Here is a 16,705-nt window from a genome sequence, read left to right on the forward strand (position 1 = left end):
TCATTTCGTAAAAATTAATTATTGTTTGATAATTTTTTTAAAAAATATTAATCACATATTAAGTATAGATTAGAGAGACATCCATATATAGTTAAAGTTGTATAATTGATAAAATATCAACAACTCGTTCCATTCTCCTTGTGATATAATTAGATCTATCACATTATTATTTTCTATCAACAAGTCGTTCCATTCTCCTTGTGATATAATTAGATCTATCACATTATTGGTCTACATATTTTCTATCAACAAGTCGTTCCATTCTCCTTGTCTCTTTCTTTTCTTTTCTTTCCTTTTTCCGTTTTTTTTTTTAATTTCTTTTTTTATCTGATTTTTGTTTCTTCTTTCTTTCTTTCTTTTTTTTTTTTTTTCATAAAAATTATGATGTTGAGTTTTGTACCCAAGACTTGAAAGTACCAAATTCATAAGTGACTTAACACCAACATGTCAATCACCAAGTTTGATTATTATAACAAAACATTAAATATAAAAGGAATTTGCAATAGGTGGCAAATAAAAAATGTATGATTAGGGGCGTGCCTTCAACATATGAAAAATTGTAGATATAGCAAAATGCTTAAATTTAAATTTTCGTTTATTTGGTATTCCAATTTTGCCCTTTTAACAAACCTATACTTTTTGGTATATCAGTCAACTAATATACGATATTTAAAGTATATTAGTTACATATTTTTTCTTTGATATGTATACTTTTTGTATTTGTATATTTATGTACCGTAATATTTGTTTACAAAATCAAACGAAGAAGGGTTTAGTTTGGCTGTTCATTGTTTTTACGGAAGTGCCGTTGAGAGGTATTCCAAATAAAAAAAGGGACCGTATGAATGTTTGTAAAGGATAAGGAAATGGACAATAAAGTGGTTAGTAGTTATCATTGATAGAAGCTACCGCTGATAGCATGTTATCTGTAACAACCCAAGTATGTGCATAAATTACAAGCTAACATTTTTTATTTTGTAAGGCTTGTTAGAGAAGACCAATTTTAGATTTAATATATAAGGTTAAAAGTTGGTCCATAGATATCCTTGAATAATTGACAAATAAAATCTTAATTAAACAAATATCTAAACAAGTAAATATCTAAAAAATAAATAAAGATGACATAGAACAATATTTCAGAAGAAAAATCTAGTAAGTTTGTAAAGAAAAATAAATTATTATATGACTATGTCGGTTAAGTAAAGAAATAAATTAAAGGAAATAAAAAATATATATATACCAATGTATACATGTATGTCAGTTGAAATAAATAATAGTAAGTAAATAATAATAACAACAATAATAATAATAATAAATAAATAATATGTAGAAGGTTTAAGATAATAATGATACATTTTTTTAAAAAAAAGAAGAGATAAATATAAAACAAGATAAACATTAAAAAAAAAAAAGAAAAGAAAAGAAAAGAAAAGAAAGAGATAAATATAAAAGTAGAAAAGAAAAGAAAAGATAAATATAAAAGAAGAAAGAGATAAATATAAACATTAAAAGAAAAAGAAAGAAAAAGATAAATATAAAAGAAGGTAAACATAAAATAAAAAAAAAAAAAAAAGAAGAAAGAAGAAAGAAAGAAAAAGATAAACATAAAAAATAAAAAGAGATAAACATAAAAAAAGAGATAAATATAAAAGAAGATAAACATAAACAAACAAATAAATAAATATAAAAGGAGATAAATATAAAATAAGATAAACATTAAAAAAAAAAAGATAAATATAAAAGAAGATAAACACAAAAAAAAAAAGAGAAGATAAATCTAAAACAAGATAAATAAATAAATAAATAAATATATATATATATATATATATATATATATAAGAAGAGGTCGAAAAAACTTCCTTATAAGTAGAGAAGTGGCGCACTTTGTTAATAATAATAATAAAAAAAGAATCAAGAGCATTTCAAGATCATAGGAACAATTAGGATTGCAGTAAATGTAAGTAGTTTATCTTACCTTCTCTTTAAGTGTTTTATGGTAGTGTACCTTTGATATGTTACTTTTTTATGTTCTTATTTATGTTACATTACATGTTTAAAACACGTTTCTCATCAAGGGACCCCATACATTATGTTTGTTCACGATTATGTTAAGATCAAGTTTTAATTAGGTATAGGTTATGCTTCCAGGGCTGACAAGGCATGCATGGTTGCATCCCTCTAGGCCCAATCTTACGTTATGTTTATGCTAGGGATTAACAGGGTATTTATGATTGCACCCCTCTAGTCCAACCTTACGTTATGTTAATGGTTGATGTTGGATGCGACTCTGGCCCTACTGACTGCATGACTCGCTAATCATCAGATGGGTTAGTTTTCGCTTAAGTCCTCATCTTCCTACTAGGGCAGAGGAACTTACGTTGGAAGCATAACCGACCACCTCATGTTATTATAAGTTTATGTTTTGGGTTCCAATCATATGTTTTCATGACATGTTGCATGTGACTGTGCATTTGGTCACTACCTTAATTGAGAACTACTTATTGGGTATATTATATACTCATCCTATTTTTGTAGGTAAGGACACAACGTAGGTGGCATGAGTGGACGTCGCTCAAGTGGCCAACCATAAAACTCACTATTTTGGTCATAAAGACATTTTGTTCCACTACGCTAATGTTTAAGGATCCAGTGTTTTGTAAAATAAACTTTTGTATAATTTTGATACTTGATTCATAAAATTTTAGATGAGTTCTTTTGAAATTTTTACCAAAACGTATCCTATGATAAAAAATCTAAGTATGCATGTCGTAGCAGTCGAATCTTGTTATGTAAGGATCTGGTCATTACAGTTTGGTATCAGAGTATTTAGGCCAAATAGGCTCTATTGCATTAGAAGAGTCGTGGCATTTGATGGTTCGACCTGTTAAGTGATGCCCATAGTTATGCTAAATATGCTGGTAAGTAGGATTTTCAAATAAGTAATTTAGTATATAATTTAATTAACATAAGTATGAGTAAATAAATAAAAATGTAGGATTAGATTATTTCCTTGTTATGAAATAATGTGTGTACCAGATGGCACCACAACGAGTTCCAACACGACAAGGCAGATCTCGAAATGAACCCACAGGGATCAAAATCTAGAACATGGATAAATGCATTAAGTGTTACTTACACCAGAAGCACTACAAATACAATCAAGAATATGGGTAATAGAAGCACAACCTCGTCAACTGCACCAATAATCAATGATACAAATGACTCGAAAATCATTCGAGAATTCAGGAAGTTCAATCCTTCAATATTTGACGAATCATCCGTGGATCCAACTATAGCATAGAATTGGATAATAGAAATAGAAATAGAAATTATTTTCCACCACATGAACATCCCAGAAGAACAGAAAGTAAATTGTGGCACCTTCATGTTAAGAGGTGATGCAAAGTTTTGATCAGAATCTACACAAAGAACAATTAAAGGTTTGATCTCGTATTTCCCATTGACAGTAAGATACCCGAAGGAAGTGGAATTTCTTAATCTTCGTCAAGGGAACATGTCAGTGGCGGAGTTTGAACGAAAATTCGATCACTTGTCTCATTTTGTTCCCCGGCTAGTAGACACGGAAGAGAAAAAGGTGGAAAGGTTTATCAGGGGATTGAGAGAAGGCATTCGAGATACGGTCACTACCTTCTGACACAAAGAGTATGCACTTGCCCTCGAGTCGGCCTTACTCATGGGAGTAAATCTCGATGCCAAAACGTCAATTCCTGAATGAGGATTAATGCCAAATCAAAAGAAGAAATTCTACCAACAAAGCTTCCAATGTTCACAACGACAAGCTAAAAATACCCAAGACACTCAGGCATATATTCACAACAGAAGAGCCAAATTTTCTCATATCTTAAGTGTGGAAATTATGGAAAATACCATCAGGGGCAATTTCTTCAAAACTTAGGAGTATGTTTCCATTGTGGCCAGACAGGTCACTATGCAAAGGCTTGCCCAAAGCTCGTCACCCAAGTATCAACTGCTCAGACCACCCAACCTACGAATAATAAGGTTATCCAGCAGTAGAAAGGATGGGTGTTTGCTATTACACGTCAAGAGGCAGAAAACCAAGATACAGTTGTTACAAGTATATTACCCATCCTCGGGTATTATGCCTTCACTTTAATTGATTCAGGCTCTAGTCATTCATTCATATCTACAACATTTGTAAAACATGCTCAACTAACATCAAAGCCAAGGCTACATTCTATCTATAGCTACTCCATCTATGTTGGCCAGCTCAGTTGTGGAAAACTGCGAGTTGTCAGCATCGGACATAAACTAGGGGTGACTCTTATCATTCTAGACATAAGTGATTTTGACATAATACTAGGTATGGACTGGTTAGTAGCAAACTATGCAAGCATGGTTTGCCAAAATTTAAATTTAAGAGTTCTAATATACAATCAACCCCAAGAATAATTTTAGCCTTAAAAATTAAGCATTTGATCAACCATGGGGCTTGGGCATATTTAGAAAGCGTGGTGGATTTACGAAACCAAAAGGATGAAATTAAAGCCATTCCTATAATAAGAGAGTTTGAAGATGTATTCCTAGAAGAGCTTCCAGGTGTACCAACTAGTCGAGAAATAGAATTTTGTATAGACCTAATTCTCGAAGCTGAACCAATATCTAAAGCACCATATAGAATGGTGCCTGCAAAGTTAAAAGAACTCAAAATACAATTACAATAATTGTTAGATAGGGGATTTATATGTCCTAGTGTGTCTCCATGGAGAGCACCTGTCTTATTTGTTAAGAAAAAGGATCAATCAATGCGTTTATGTATAGATTATCGAAAGTTAAATAAGTTGACAATAAAGAATAAACACCCACTCCCACACATTGATGACTTATTTGACCAATTACAAGGAGCCTTAGTATTCTCCAAAATAGACTTACGATTTAGATATCATTAACTACAAATCAAGGAATCTGATATTCCCAATACTGCTTTCCGAATAAGATATGGGCATTATGAATTAGTTGTGATGCTCTTTGGATTAACTAATGCCTTAGCAACCTTCATGGACTTGATGAATAGAATTTTTAAGGACCATCTTGATAACTTCGTAATCGTGTTCATTGATGATATCCTGGTACATGAAAAACATCTTAGGGATGTCCTTTCTACATTGAGAACAAAGAAATTGTATGCCAAAATTCTCCAAGTGTGAGTTTTGGGTGCGACAAGTTGCCTACCTAGGGCATATTATAAAACAAGAAGAAATCTCAGTGGATCCTGCTAAGATTGAAACAGTTAGCAAGTGGGCTTGCCCAACAATGGTCAATGAGGTGCAAAGCTTTCTTGGATTAGTAGGATATTATAGATGATTTGTGAAGAATTTCTCAAGTATAGCATTACCCTTAACTAATCTCACCAAGAAGAATAATCCTTTTGTTTGGAACCAAGCATGTGAACAAAGCTTCCAAGAACTAAAAGAAAGATTAACCACAACCCTTATTCTCACTATACCTATTGGATCAGGGGGTTTAACTGTCTATAGTGACGCATCGAAAAAGGGGCTTGGTTACGTCTTGATGCAGCACGGTGAAGTAATAGCATATACTTTAAGACAACTTAAACCTTATGAACAAAACTACCTTGTCCATGACTTGGAGTTAGCAATAGTAATCTTCACTTTAAAGACATGGAGACATTATTTATATGGGGAAAAGATCCAAATCTACACTGATCATAAAAGCCTTAGGTACTTTTTTACCTAGAAGAAGTTACATATGAGGCAAAGAAGATGGCTAGAGTTGGTCAAAGACTATGACTATGAGATCCTCTATCATTCGGGAAAAGCTAACATTGTGACTGATGCTCTTAGCTGAAAGTCAGCTCACACGGAAACTCTGAGTACCAACTTCAAACACATAATGAATGACCTGGAAAGAGCTGAAATCTCACTAATACCAGAAACCATCACAACCCGAATAGAACAACTAACTGCAAGTCCTACTTTAAGGCAAAGGATAATTGATTCACAACAAACAGATACATACCTAAACAACCAACTGCAATCAGAGAATGGAGAAACCAGTGAATTCTCTACAGCCCCAGATTTTACACTGCCGTGGACGTCTATGTGTACCAGATGAAGAATAAATCAAGAAAGAACTATTGAAGGAAGCCCACGTGTCATGCTTTTCAATACATCCTGGGAGTACCAAGATGTATCAAGACTTGAAAGCACATTACTGGTAGCGTAACATGAAAAGGGACATAGCTGACTATGTAAATAAATTTTTGGTTTGTCAACATGTGAAAGTTCTAAGGCAACGACATAAGGACTCCTCTAGCCTCTAAATGTTCCAAAACGGAAATGGGAGCATATTTCCATGGACTTCATCTCAGGACCCCCGAGAACTGTTAAAGGCCACAACATGATCTGCGTGATTATGGATTGACTTACCAAGTTGGCCCTACCCTGCAAGACTACTCACACTACGGAAGCACTAGCTCAAATGTACTTAAAAGAGATCATCCAGTTACATGGAGTCCCAATATCAATTGTTTCGGACTAGGACCCTCGTTTTATTTTCGAGTTATGAAAGAGTTTGTAAAGCAATGGGCACCCAACTAAATTTCAGTACAATCTTCCATTCACAAACTGATGGCCAAACAGAATGAGTTAATTAGATCCTAGAAGACATGTTGAGGGCATGTGCTTTGGATTTTACTGGAACGTGTGATTCGCAACTGCACTTTATAGAGTTTTCCAATAATAATAGTCATTAGGCTACGATTGGTATGGCTCCCTTTGAAGCCCTATATGGAAAGAAGTGCAGATCTTCGGTACACTGGGATGAAGTAGGGGAGCGAACACTACTAGGGCCTGAGTTGGTGCAACAAACAACGGAGGTAATTAAGTTAATTAGGGAAGTAATGCGAATAGCTCAAAGCAGACAAAATATTGATAACCGTAAAAAAGAGCTAGAATTCAAAGTAGGAGATCATGTATTTCTAAAGGTAGCACCAATGAAAGGCATTATGCGTTTAGGACGAAAAGGCAAACTTAGCCCTCACTTTATTGGACCTTTTGAAATATTAAAACATGTTGGCCAAGTAGCTTATCAATTGATGTTACCATCAACCCTTTCTACAATACATAATGTCTTTCATGTATCGATGCTTCGAAAATACGTGTTTGACCCATCACATGTAGTAAATTATGACCCCTACAAATAAGTGAAAACTTGGAGTATGAAGAGACTCCAATCTGCATCCTAGCAAGAGAGAAGAAGTCACTTCGTAGTTGGGAAATAAGTTTAGTGAAGGTTCTCTAGAGAAATCAACAAGTAGAAGAAGCTACATAGGAACGAGAAGAAGAAATGAGAGCCAAATACCCTTATCTATTTAGGAACCAAGAAACTTTCGAGGACGAAAGTTCTTAAGGGGGGAAGAATGTAACAACCTAAGTATGTGCATAAATTAAAAGCTATTTTTTTTTTTTTTTATTATTTTGTAAGACTTGTTAGAGAAGACCAATTTTAGATTTAATACATAAGGTTAAAAGTTGGTCCATAGATATCTTTGAATAATTGAAAAATAAAATCTTAATTAAACAAATATCTAAACAAATAAATATCTAAGAAATAAATAAAGATGACCTAGAAAGATATTTCAGAAGAAAAATCTAGTCAGCTTCTAAAGCAAAATAAATTATTATATGCATATGTCGATTAAATAAGGAAATAAGTTCAAGGAAATAAATATATATATACCAATATATACATGTATGTCGGTTGAAATAAATAATAGTAAGTAAATAACAATAACAATAATAATAATAATGATAATAATAAATAATATGTAAAAGGTTTAAGATAATAATGATACATTTAAAAAAAAAAAGAAAAAGAAAAGAAAGAGATAAATATAAAAGTAGATAAACATTAAAAAAAAAAAGATAAATATAAAGAAGATAAAACACAACACACACATATATATATAGAAAAAAAAGAGAAGATAAATATAAAAGAAGATAAACATATATATATATATATATATATATAAAAGAAGATAAACATAAATAAAAAAAAAGAAAGAAGAAAGAAAGAAAGAAAAAGATAAACATTAAAAATAAAAGAAGATAGACATAAAAAGAAGAGATAAATATAAAAGAAGATAAACATAAATAAATAAATATAAAAGGAGATAAATATAAAATAAGATAAACATTAAAAAAAAGATAAATATAAAAGAAGATAAATATATAAAAAAAAGATAAATCTAAAACAAGATAAATAAATAATATATATATAAGGAGAGGTCAGAAAACCTTCCCTTGGCGCACTTTGTTAACAACAAAAAAAAAAAAAAAAAAAAAAAGAAAAGAAAAAAAAAATCAAGAGCATTTCAAGACCAAACCATAAGGAACAATTAGGATTGCAGTAAAGGTAAGTAGTTTATCTCACCTTCTCTTTAAGTGTTTTATGGTAGTGTACCTTTGATATGTTGCTTTATTATGTTCTTATTTATGTTGTATTACATGTTTAAAACACGTTTCTCATCAAGGGACCCCATGCATTATGTTTGTTCACGATTATGTTAAGATCAAGTTTTAATTAGGTATAGGTTATGCTTCCAAGGCTGACAGGGCATGTATGGTTGCACCCCTCTAGGCTCAATCTTACGTTATGTTTATGCTAGGGATTAGCAAGGTATGTATGGTTGCACCCCTCTAGTCCAACCTTACGTTATCTTACTACTGGAACTGCCCACGTGTCAGGCAATGTAGATTTACTAATGATTTGATGAGGGTTTTATGTTTACGTATGTCTGCTGATATGAGGATTTAAAAGAATAGATGAGAGATATTCAAATGCTATCATGAGTTGAGTATATTATTATTCGATGAGATTCTATTTGATCTGAGGATGATGAGATGTATATGTATGTTGTGGGACTATGATGACTGTTGGGGTTGATGCCCTAAAGTCTCCTGTTCTATAGTTTGTAAACAGTTTGTACGAATGCTTGTGTTGTTAATATATGATATTTACTTCACATCTTGTATTTTGCTTATTTACTTGTTTTATTTGCTTTACCACAAACCAATAAACATAAAATCCTTGGTTATCTGTATGTGACTCAAGCATGTACGTGGTGACATACAAGTGGATCACGTCTTAAGTGATAATCAAAATGGTCTGTAGTATAGAAGGGAAACCTTATCCTGGTAATGCTATAGACGTGGCCCGCTTTGTGGAATGGTTACAAGTGTTGTGACTTGTCACAAATGGTCTGATCCTGATCATTCGTGTTGGAGACATGCGAACGGGGGCATCCTATACAAAGAGTTTGTATAAGACCTGACCACGAAGTGTTAACGTCTCGCTATATAACACCGTTCATGACAGATACTTCACTTCATTAGGATGACCATAGGTAATATGACCTCAATCCTGAGTGAGTTGGGAACTCTTGCCATTGAGGGCGGTCTTTTGATTTGTATGGGTGCGAGTGGCCAAGTCGCCGATTCAAACCTACCATTTTGGAGATTCGTCTGATTTGGAAGCTGGGAACTCAGCTACACAAGATGGAATTCACTCCTTCCCCGAGGCAGGGGTAAGTAGATATATAGCTCCCTTAAGGGCCGATTTCAGGGTTTGAACGATGTGGCGCCACACACCTTCTCTTGGCTCGAGAGGTGTTCACACATAGTTGGACTATGTTGTATTGTTCATTAGAGGAATCAGTAGTACTTAAGAAGTGAGATGTAACTACAGGGAAAAATGGTAATTTGTTCCAGTTATACTTACGATCATCTATGAAGGGTCATCATACTCATGATTGGTTATATCCGATGGACATAGAAATATATCTGTGGTAAGAAGAGTTCAGCTGTTGGTCTTTAGTGGAATGTCTGACAGTTAACAGTTGGTGGATCTTGTGGCTAAAGAGTTTAGTCAACTATACACGTACCATTGAAGCTTCTAGCCACAGGTCCATTAGGTCCCCTGGGTAGCTTGGATAAAGTCGAGAACCAGTATTTGGGTTAATTTGAAATGTTCAAATTGACATGAGAAAGTTCGATTATATATGATATAATTGGACTGGTTAATTATATATGATATAATTGGCTAAATGTATGAGATACATTATTTTGGAGGAAATAAGATATAAGTATGATTTATTTCAAGTAAAGGAGAAAATACTATAATAGATATGTGATATCAAACTATAGGATAAAAATATAATATGATTATATTTATTAATTAATTAGTTGGTTAATTATAAGATATTTATGCCAATTTTCACTTTCAGGCATGGGTTAGTGGGCAGCATCAGTTGTAGTAACCGATGAGTTAAAATGAAAATAGTTTTCATTTTTGCATCGTTCGTCATTCGCCCAAAATTTTTTCGTGAGAGTGTGTTGGTGAAACTTCTAACCGATCGCTTAAGAAAATCGAGAAACTATACGATAGTTCTTCTCCACCTAAAAGATCGTCCACCTCATGCTAAACGATCGCACACTCTCGCCTACACGATCGGATAGCTTCTCTAAACGATCGTATAGTGTGCCGGTTTTACTAAACGATCGTGTACTCTTTCCTAAATGATCGACCAATAAATCCTACACGATCGTGTAGCTCCTTCTAAACAATAAGCACTTCTATTATGCGATAGCATTGTTTGCCCTTCGACTTGCTTATCACCTACACGATTTGTGTTTCCTCCTTCTTCTACCAAATTCACCAAAGCCCACCCTTTGGGTTTTCACTCTGAGAATACCCAGGGCTCACTAGTGGTGGTGTCGTCCCCACGACGTTCCTGTGCGGTTGTTCGTGCTGTTGCTGGGCGTTGGTAGATTGCTTGGAGTTTCCGCTGCGTTTTAGTTCCGAAGATTGAAGATTGTCTTCAACTGGTATGGAACTCTGTCCCTTTGTTAATTTATTGTTCATAGCATGCTGATAATTAGATTTGTTTGCATAACTGTATGTGTTGAATGTATATTATTGTATTTCGGTCACAGTGAGATCGCAACGATCTGAACGCGCTCATAAAACTCTATGATATGAGATCCTTCAGAGATGTATATGTATGTTATATAACTATGATGATGAGGGATATATGTATGTTATATAACCATGTTATAATACTCGTGATGCTGTAATCGTGATAGTATCCTCACTATTACTTAGATGCCCACTAGAGGTTGTATTTCCTTCGGGATTTACTAGAGGTTGTGTTTCCTTCGGGATTCACTAGAGGTTGTGGGTCCTACGAGACTTACTAGAGATGTGAGCATACTTAACTACAGTAGGATAGAAATCAGTTTTTCATGTATGTTATGTATGTGTCCCATGAGGACTAGAGCAGTTTATATGTTCCACCAAAGGTAGGCATCTATGTCCCTGACCCCAGTAGTGGGGTTACTTACTGAGTATTTTATACTCATCCTTTCTAATGTTGTTGTTTCAGGTAAAGGTAGAGATGCACCGATGGTTGACAAGCGGAATCTGTGATCGAGCCACTGGGACCAGTTGTATGCTTTCGCTCATGATATTTAGATTCCTTTTCATGTTTTTAACTTTCAGTTTTGATGTTTGAAACTTACTACTAAGATTTGTTTTCAGACCTATTTATTATCATTTATGATTTATGTGTACCCTATCGTCTATTTTTAATATTTGAATTTAATGAATGTCTTTTGAAATTACCTTATTTATTTAGCATTTAATTCACTATAAAAGGGTGTCGTTTTAAGTTCCATGCATGCATGTGTTTAGTAACGGCCTAACTAGAGTCCTAGGGACTTGGGTCGTTACAGTTGGTCCATGCAGCAGAGTAAGTGTTGGACCATGCAGGCAAGCGCGCAAGGTTGCGCTGGAGCATGTGGGTGCGATTAGGTGAATGCATGAAGCATGCGTTGATGTGGCATAAGATGGGCGCATAGGCAGTATGACGTAAAGGATTAGCCATGCGATGGGTAGTAGGCATAGGCTGGAAGCTTGGCCGCATAGGAGGCTTAAGAATTTAGCTAAGTGTTCAACGCACAGTGGGCTTAGCATTGAAAGGTAAGGTTGCTCACTAAGACAAAGTAAGCTAATTATGGAATGTTAGTCCCAAAAAGGGGGCTAATGCTAATGAATATAATCCATTGTGATGTCCACAGATTTGACATCAAAAGAAGCAGTACATTAAGAGAATTGCCAAAGATAGTGAGTGACTTTAAATGCTTTAAATGTTTTAAGTAAATTGCTAATGCTTTATGAATGTTTTAGCAATACATGTTTACTGAAAGCTATTTATGAAAACTATTCTCAAATAGTTTCCAAGTAACGCATCTCTCTTTAATGTTATGTTTATGCTATGTATTTTAATGATCATGAGTATGTGTTAGTACCGAATGCTTTAGGACTAATTCATAAAGAGAATAAGAATGTGCCTGAGAACATTCAAATAGCTCAGTACTGAGGACTAAATAACAAGGTATTCGAGCTTAGTCTTAGATGTGTGAGTTCAGTATGAATAGCTTAGTACTGAAGGACTAGATGAGAAGGTACTGAAGCTCAGTCTTATATTTGAATAGCTCAATACTGAAGAACATAGAGAATGTATCTGAGCAGCTCGATACTAAAGGACACAGAGAAGGTATCTAAGCGATAGTACCTAAGGTATGACGGTACTTAACTAGAACCACGTGCACGTAAGTGGAGTTTTCGTTGGTAGTGTTGAGATTACTCCACACCAACTAAGGATTGTCGTTGAGGGATCAAGGAAAAGGGTTCTCTCTCAACTAAGGGTATAGGGTTCCTTTTCAGTTAAGTAGTAATGCAGTTAAGTATAGTAAATAGTGAGCAAGATGGCCACTCTCAACTAAGGCATACTTCAGCAAAGCATAAATTATGCTTTGTCATGTTAATGATTACGTGAATAATGGTTGCCTAAGTTTGTGTTTTTAGATAAAGCTTTTAGTTTTAATATCAGATTTATGTATGATAGTTATGTTTTAATAGTTAGTCACTCACTGGGCTTCTAGCTCATGTTTTCAAATGTTTTTCCCCCCAGGTAACGGTCAGTTCCCAGAAGCCATCTTTGCTGCTGCTTTGCCACTCAAAGACTCAGGTTGAAGGAAACCTAGGTGAGGACTCTATATTTGTTAGTACACATGTTGTGAATCCTGAGCCCTAATTTCTCTACTTGAGTATGTTCCCTACTGACACCACTATGGTGAATAGGTGGATGTGAGAATTAATGTGTAATTGTAGAGAAAAGGATGAAAATTTAGAAGAAAAGTTTGAATTTGAAAGCTTGACTCTTGGGTAAAGCTTGAAAAAATTGGCTAAGTATAACCCATGCATTGGAGGCTAGAAAATTGGCTAAGTAATGTGCCATGCATTAGCCATGCTCACTTTAGAGGTTATTTGGACATTGAAGGAAGCCAAAGTGTGGCCAAGAGAAAAGCTATGCGTGGGAAAGCATGCGATAACTAATGTCTTGAGAGGTTAGCAAAGCATGCGCCAGCCTCAAGTGTGCGTAGGCAATGGGCGCTGGACGTTGGAGTTGCGCGCGCTGGACGATCGTGTAGCAGTGAGTGACGCTAGACGATGAGGTAGACGATCGTGTAGCAAATAAGCGGCGCTACACAATGGGGTATGTGATCGTCTAGTAAGTGAGCGGAGCTACACGAGGAGGTATGCAATCGTATAGTCGGGCATTGGACGATTGTTTAGTAAATGTGCGGAGTTAAGCGATGCGATAGGTGATCATGTAGTAAATGCCCGAAGCTAAGCGAAGTGGTAGGCGATCGTGTAGTAGATGCACGGTGTTAGACTATGCGAAGGGTCATGCTAAATGATAGCACTATGCGTTGGACGATAGCGTTAAGTGATGAGGCGTTGGAACTACACATCAACATCAGCGCTAGACGATGACGTTGGGCGATGGCACTACACGATGGGCATGTGTGCTAGACGATAGCCGTGCTGCGTTAGACGATAGTCGTGCTGCGCTAGATTATGGGTGTCAGCACTACACGATGGGCATCAGTGTGCTATGCGTTGGGCAAGATCTTCGGGTCACAAACATCAGCGTGAAGTCAATAAACGATGAGCTAAACGATGGTGAGCTAAACGATTGGACTGTATTGATCGGAATTAATCACCGATTAAAATTACCAGATGTCCTCAGCACCGGATTTGACTCTACGAAAGTTGAAGGTGTTGGGCTAGCATTTAATGAGAGGCGGTGAAAAGCAGTATAAAAAGGGGAGGTAGAAACTTCAAACGATCAGTGTGGTCAATTCCTTCATGCAAATTTAGAGTTCTTGGTGTCCTTGGAAAGCTCTGAGAGTCTACTTTCGGAGGTGATGAAGTCCTCATTGGATTAAGGTTGGAGAAGGAGAAAAAGTACCAGAGGTTCTGTTCTCAGGTGAATCCAGGCCATTGTTAAAGAATTGAGTCTCTAGGACAGATACGAGAAGTATGAAGTTGAAATTTTGAGGTAAGATTCCTGAGACGATTCTTAACAAGTTTTAGAAGAACATTTCTTTAGATGAGCTCTAGAATTCGAGTTATTAATTTCGTAAGATGAATCTAGAATTTTATGAACAAGCAGGCAGCTGCTTGAGTTGAGTAAGTTGACAGCTCGAAGGAAACACTTGGACAGACTAAGGGTAGTTTTTCCATGTGTTGGACCTGCTGTGTAGGCCAAGGATAGCATGTAGTAGAGTCTTGGATGCATAAGCAGCCTTGAGGAAAACCATATACAGTTGTAAGAACACTTAGAGAGAAAAGTGTTCATTGCATAAGTGGTGTTGCGTTTGTGAAGAGCAGTTGGAAGCTTTGCATGAGCCAAATCTCAAAGAAATTCCTAAGTGTCTAAACCTACAGTAAGGTGCTCTGTTGTGAAAGTCTTCAAAAGGAAGGTTAAACACAAAGCTTACTTAAGGTTTAGTCTCAAAAGGGAGACTTATGCTAGTAGCTAATATATGCTTTTGTGTCCACAGGATTAACACCAGTAATAGAAGCATATCGACCTTTAAGGAATAGTTCTAAAAGTTGTGAGTGACTAAATATTTACAATGTTTTAAGAAACCATGTTCTAAAGAAAGATCTTTCAAATAAAGACATGTTTTCTATGCTTTTTAAAGAAAGCCATTGTATGACTAGTTTTACTTGAAACTCGATACCGAAGGACATTTGAGAAGGTATCTGAGCAGCTCGATACTGAAGAACATATTTTGAGAAGGTAACTAAGAAAAAGTACCTAAGGTATGATGGTAACTTAGTATGGCCACGTGCACATAGGTAGTTAAAGTCAGAGATTGAGCATAAGGGTTCTCTTTTGACTAGTAGCTGACGTTGGGATTTAACCACAACAGTGGTTATTCTCAACTAAGGAACAGTTTTAATGTTTTCTGATAAAAACAGCTTTATATGCTTTATGCTTGGAAAATGTTTATACTTTAGTACAAGGTTACTGTAGAAATTTATATTTTAGTTTAATCTGTTTATTGAGACTTTTGCATGAGAATTAGTTTTCTTTCTTAAGTCACTCACTGGGCTAGCAAGCTCACCCCATTTTCAAATGTTTTCCTTTCCTCCAGGTAGCGGTCAAATCCTCAGGAGGTAGCTCTGCATCTGCTCTGCCACTAAAGGACAAAGATATTGTAACCTGTCTGTTAGGTGGTTACAGTAAATATTGTACACATGTTACAGTTTTTCATATAGGGACTAAGGTTTTGGGTATCGAGACTTGTGAAACTAGTAGTATAATCTCTCTAAACATATTGTGTGTAAACTTAATGTTTTTAGCTTAGAGGCATTAGCTGTGTATGAGTTTGCACATTGGTATCAGAGTTATTTCCGCAAGAGTTATTAGGCAGTAAGTGTCAGCAAAAGGGTTGATAACTGCTGCAGTCATATACTTTCCTAGGCTTAGAGAGTAGTCTGGGACGGGGTGTGACACATGTGTCTATCATATAGGGACTAGTGTTGTATGTTGGGCTCACTAAGTTGTAATATACATAAGTGTATGTATGATTAATGCTTAAAACCTTGTAATGTAAGTGTGTAAAGTTTCGAGTAATCTGTTCAGTATGTTGAATAAATGTATGTATTCAGGGTTCGAAACAAGTGAAATAGGTTTGTTAGGCAGTAAGTACCAACAAAAGGGTTGGCAATTGCTACAATCACATCTCGTTCCAGGTTAAAAAGGTATAAATACCACCATAAGGTTTCTCTTCAATTCATAACACAAATTCTCTCCAAATGACATTAGAAAGAGTGTTTGAGGGCAGATTTGGAAAAAGCTTAGCATTCATGAAGAGCATGGGTTGATAGCAAGACTATGCATTGATCAAGTGGTTCCAAAAGGTGGAGATGCTATGGGACAGTGAGGTCATAAAGTAGCATCAACTTAGAACGAGAAGTTCTCCCAAATTACTCGTGCGTTTTGATTGATTCCAAAGCCACTTGAAAGCTCTGAGAGTCTAGTTTTCAAGGCAGAGCTATCGAAAAGAAGCTCAAAGGAATCGTGCTAGAGAGTGAAGGAAAGATAGAAGGGTCGATCTCTCGGGTAAGCTTAGGCCAGTCTTGATGATTTGAAGATTCCAACCAAACCATGAGGAGTTCTGAGTTTAGATTTTAAAGGTTCAAAAGGGAGCCCGAGGAAACCAAGGAACTTGGAAAGAGAAAGGTGAGTGGTATTTCCTTTAAGATCTTAAGCATATGTTTTAGA

At 35.4% G+C, this 16,705-nt stretch overlaps 1 long non-coding RNA gene across 1 annotated transcript; it reads left to right on the forward strand.

Annotated features, from left to right (window-relative positions):
* Positions 1–1,869: 1,869 nt before the first annotated feature.
* On the forward strand, positions 1,870–16,054 carry LOC150037826 (uncharacterized). Its single transcript, XR_016527575.1, has 5 exons — positions 1,870–1,957; positions 11,444–12,039; positions 12,138–12,183; positions 13,034–13,106; positions 15,573–16,054. It is a non-coding gene; the product is annotated as an uncharacterized LOC150037826 (long non-coding RNA).
* Positions 16,055–16,705: the final 651 nt, after the last annotated feature.

Source organism: Benincasa hispida, chromosome 2 (genome assembly GCF_027475165.1).
Source record: "Benincasa hispida cultivar pf3 chromosome 2, pf3_genome.v1.1, whole genome shotgun sequence".
Lineage (NCBI taxonomy): Eukaryota > Viridiplantae > Streptophyta > Magnoliopsida > Cucurbitales > Cucurbitaceae > Benincasa > Benincasa hispida.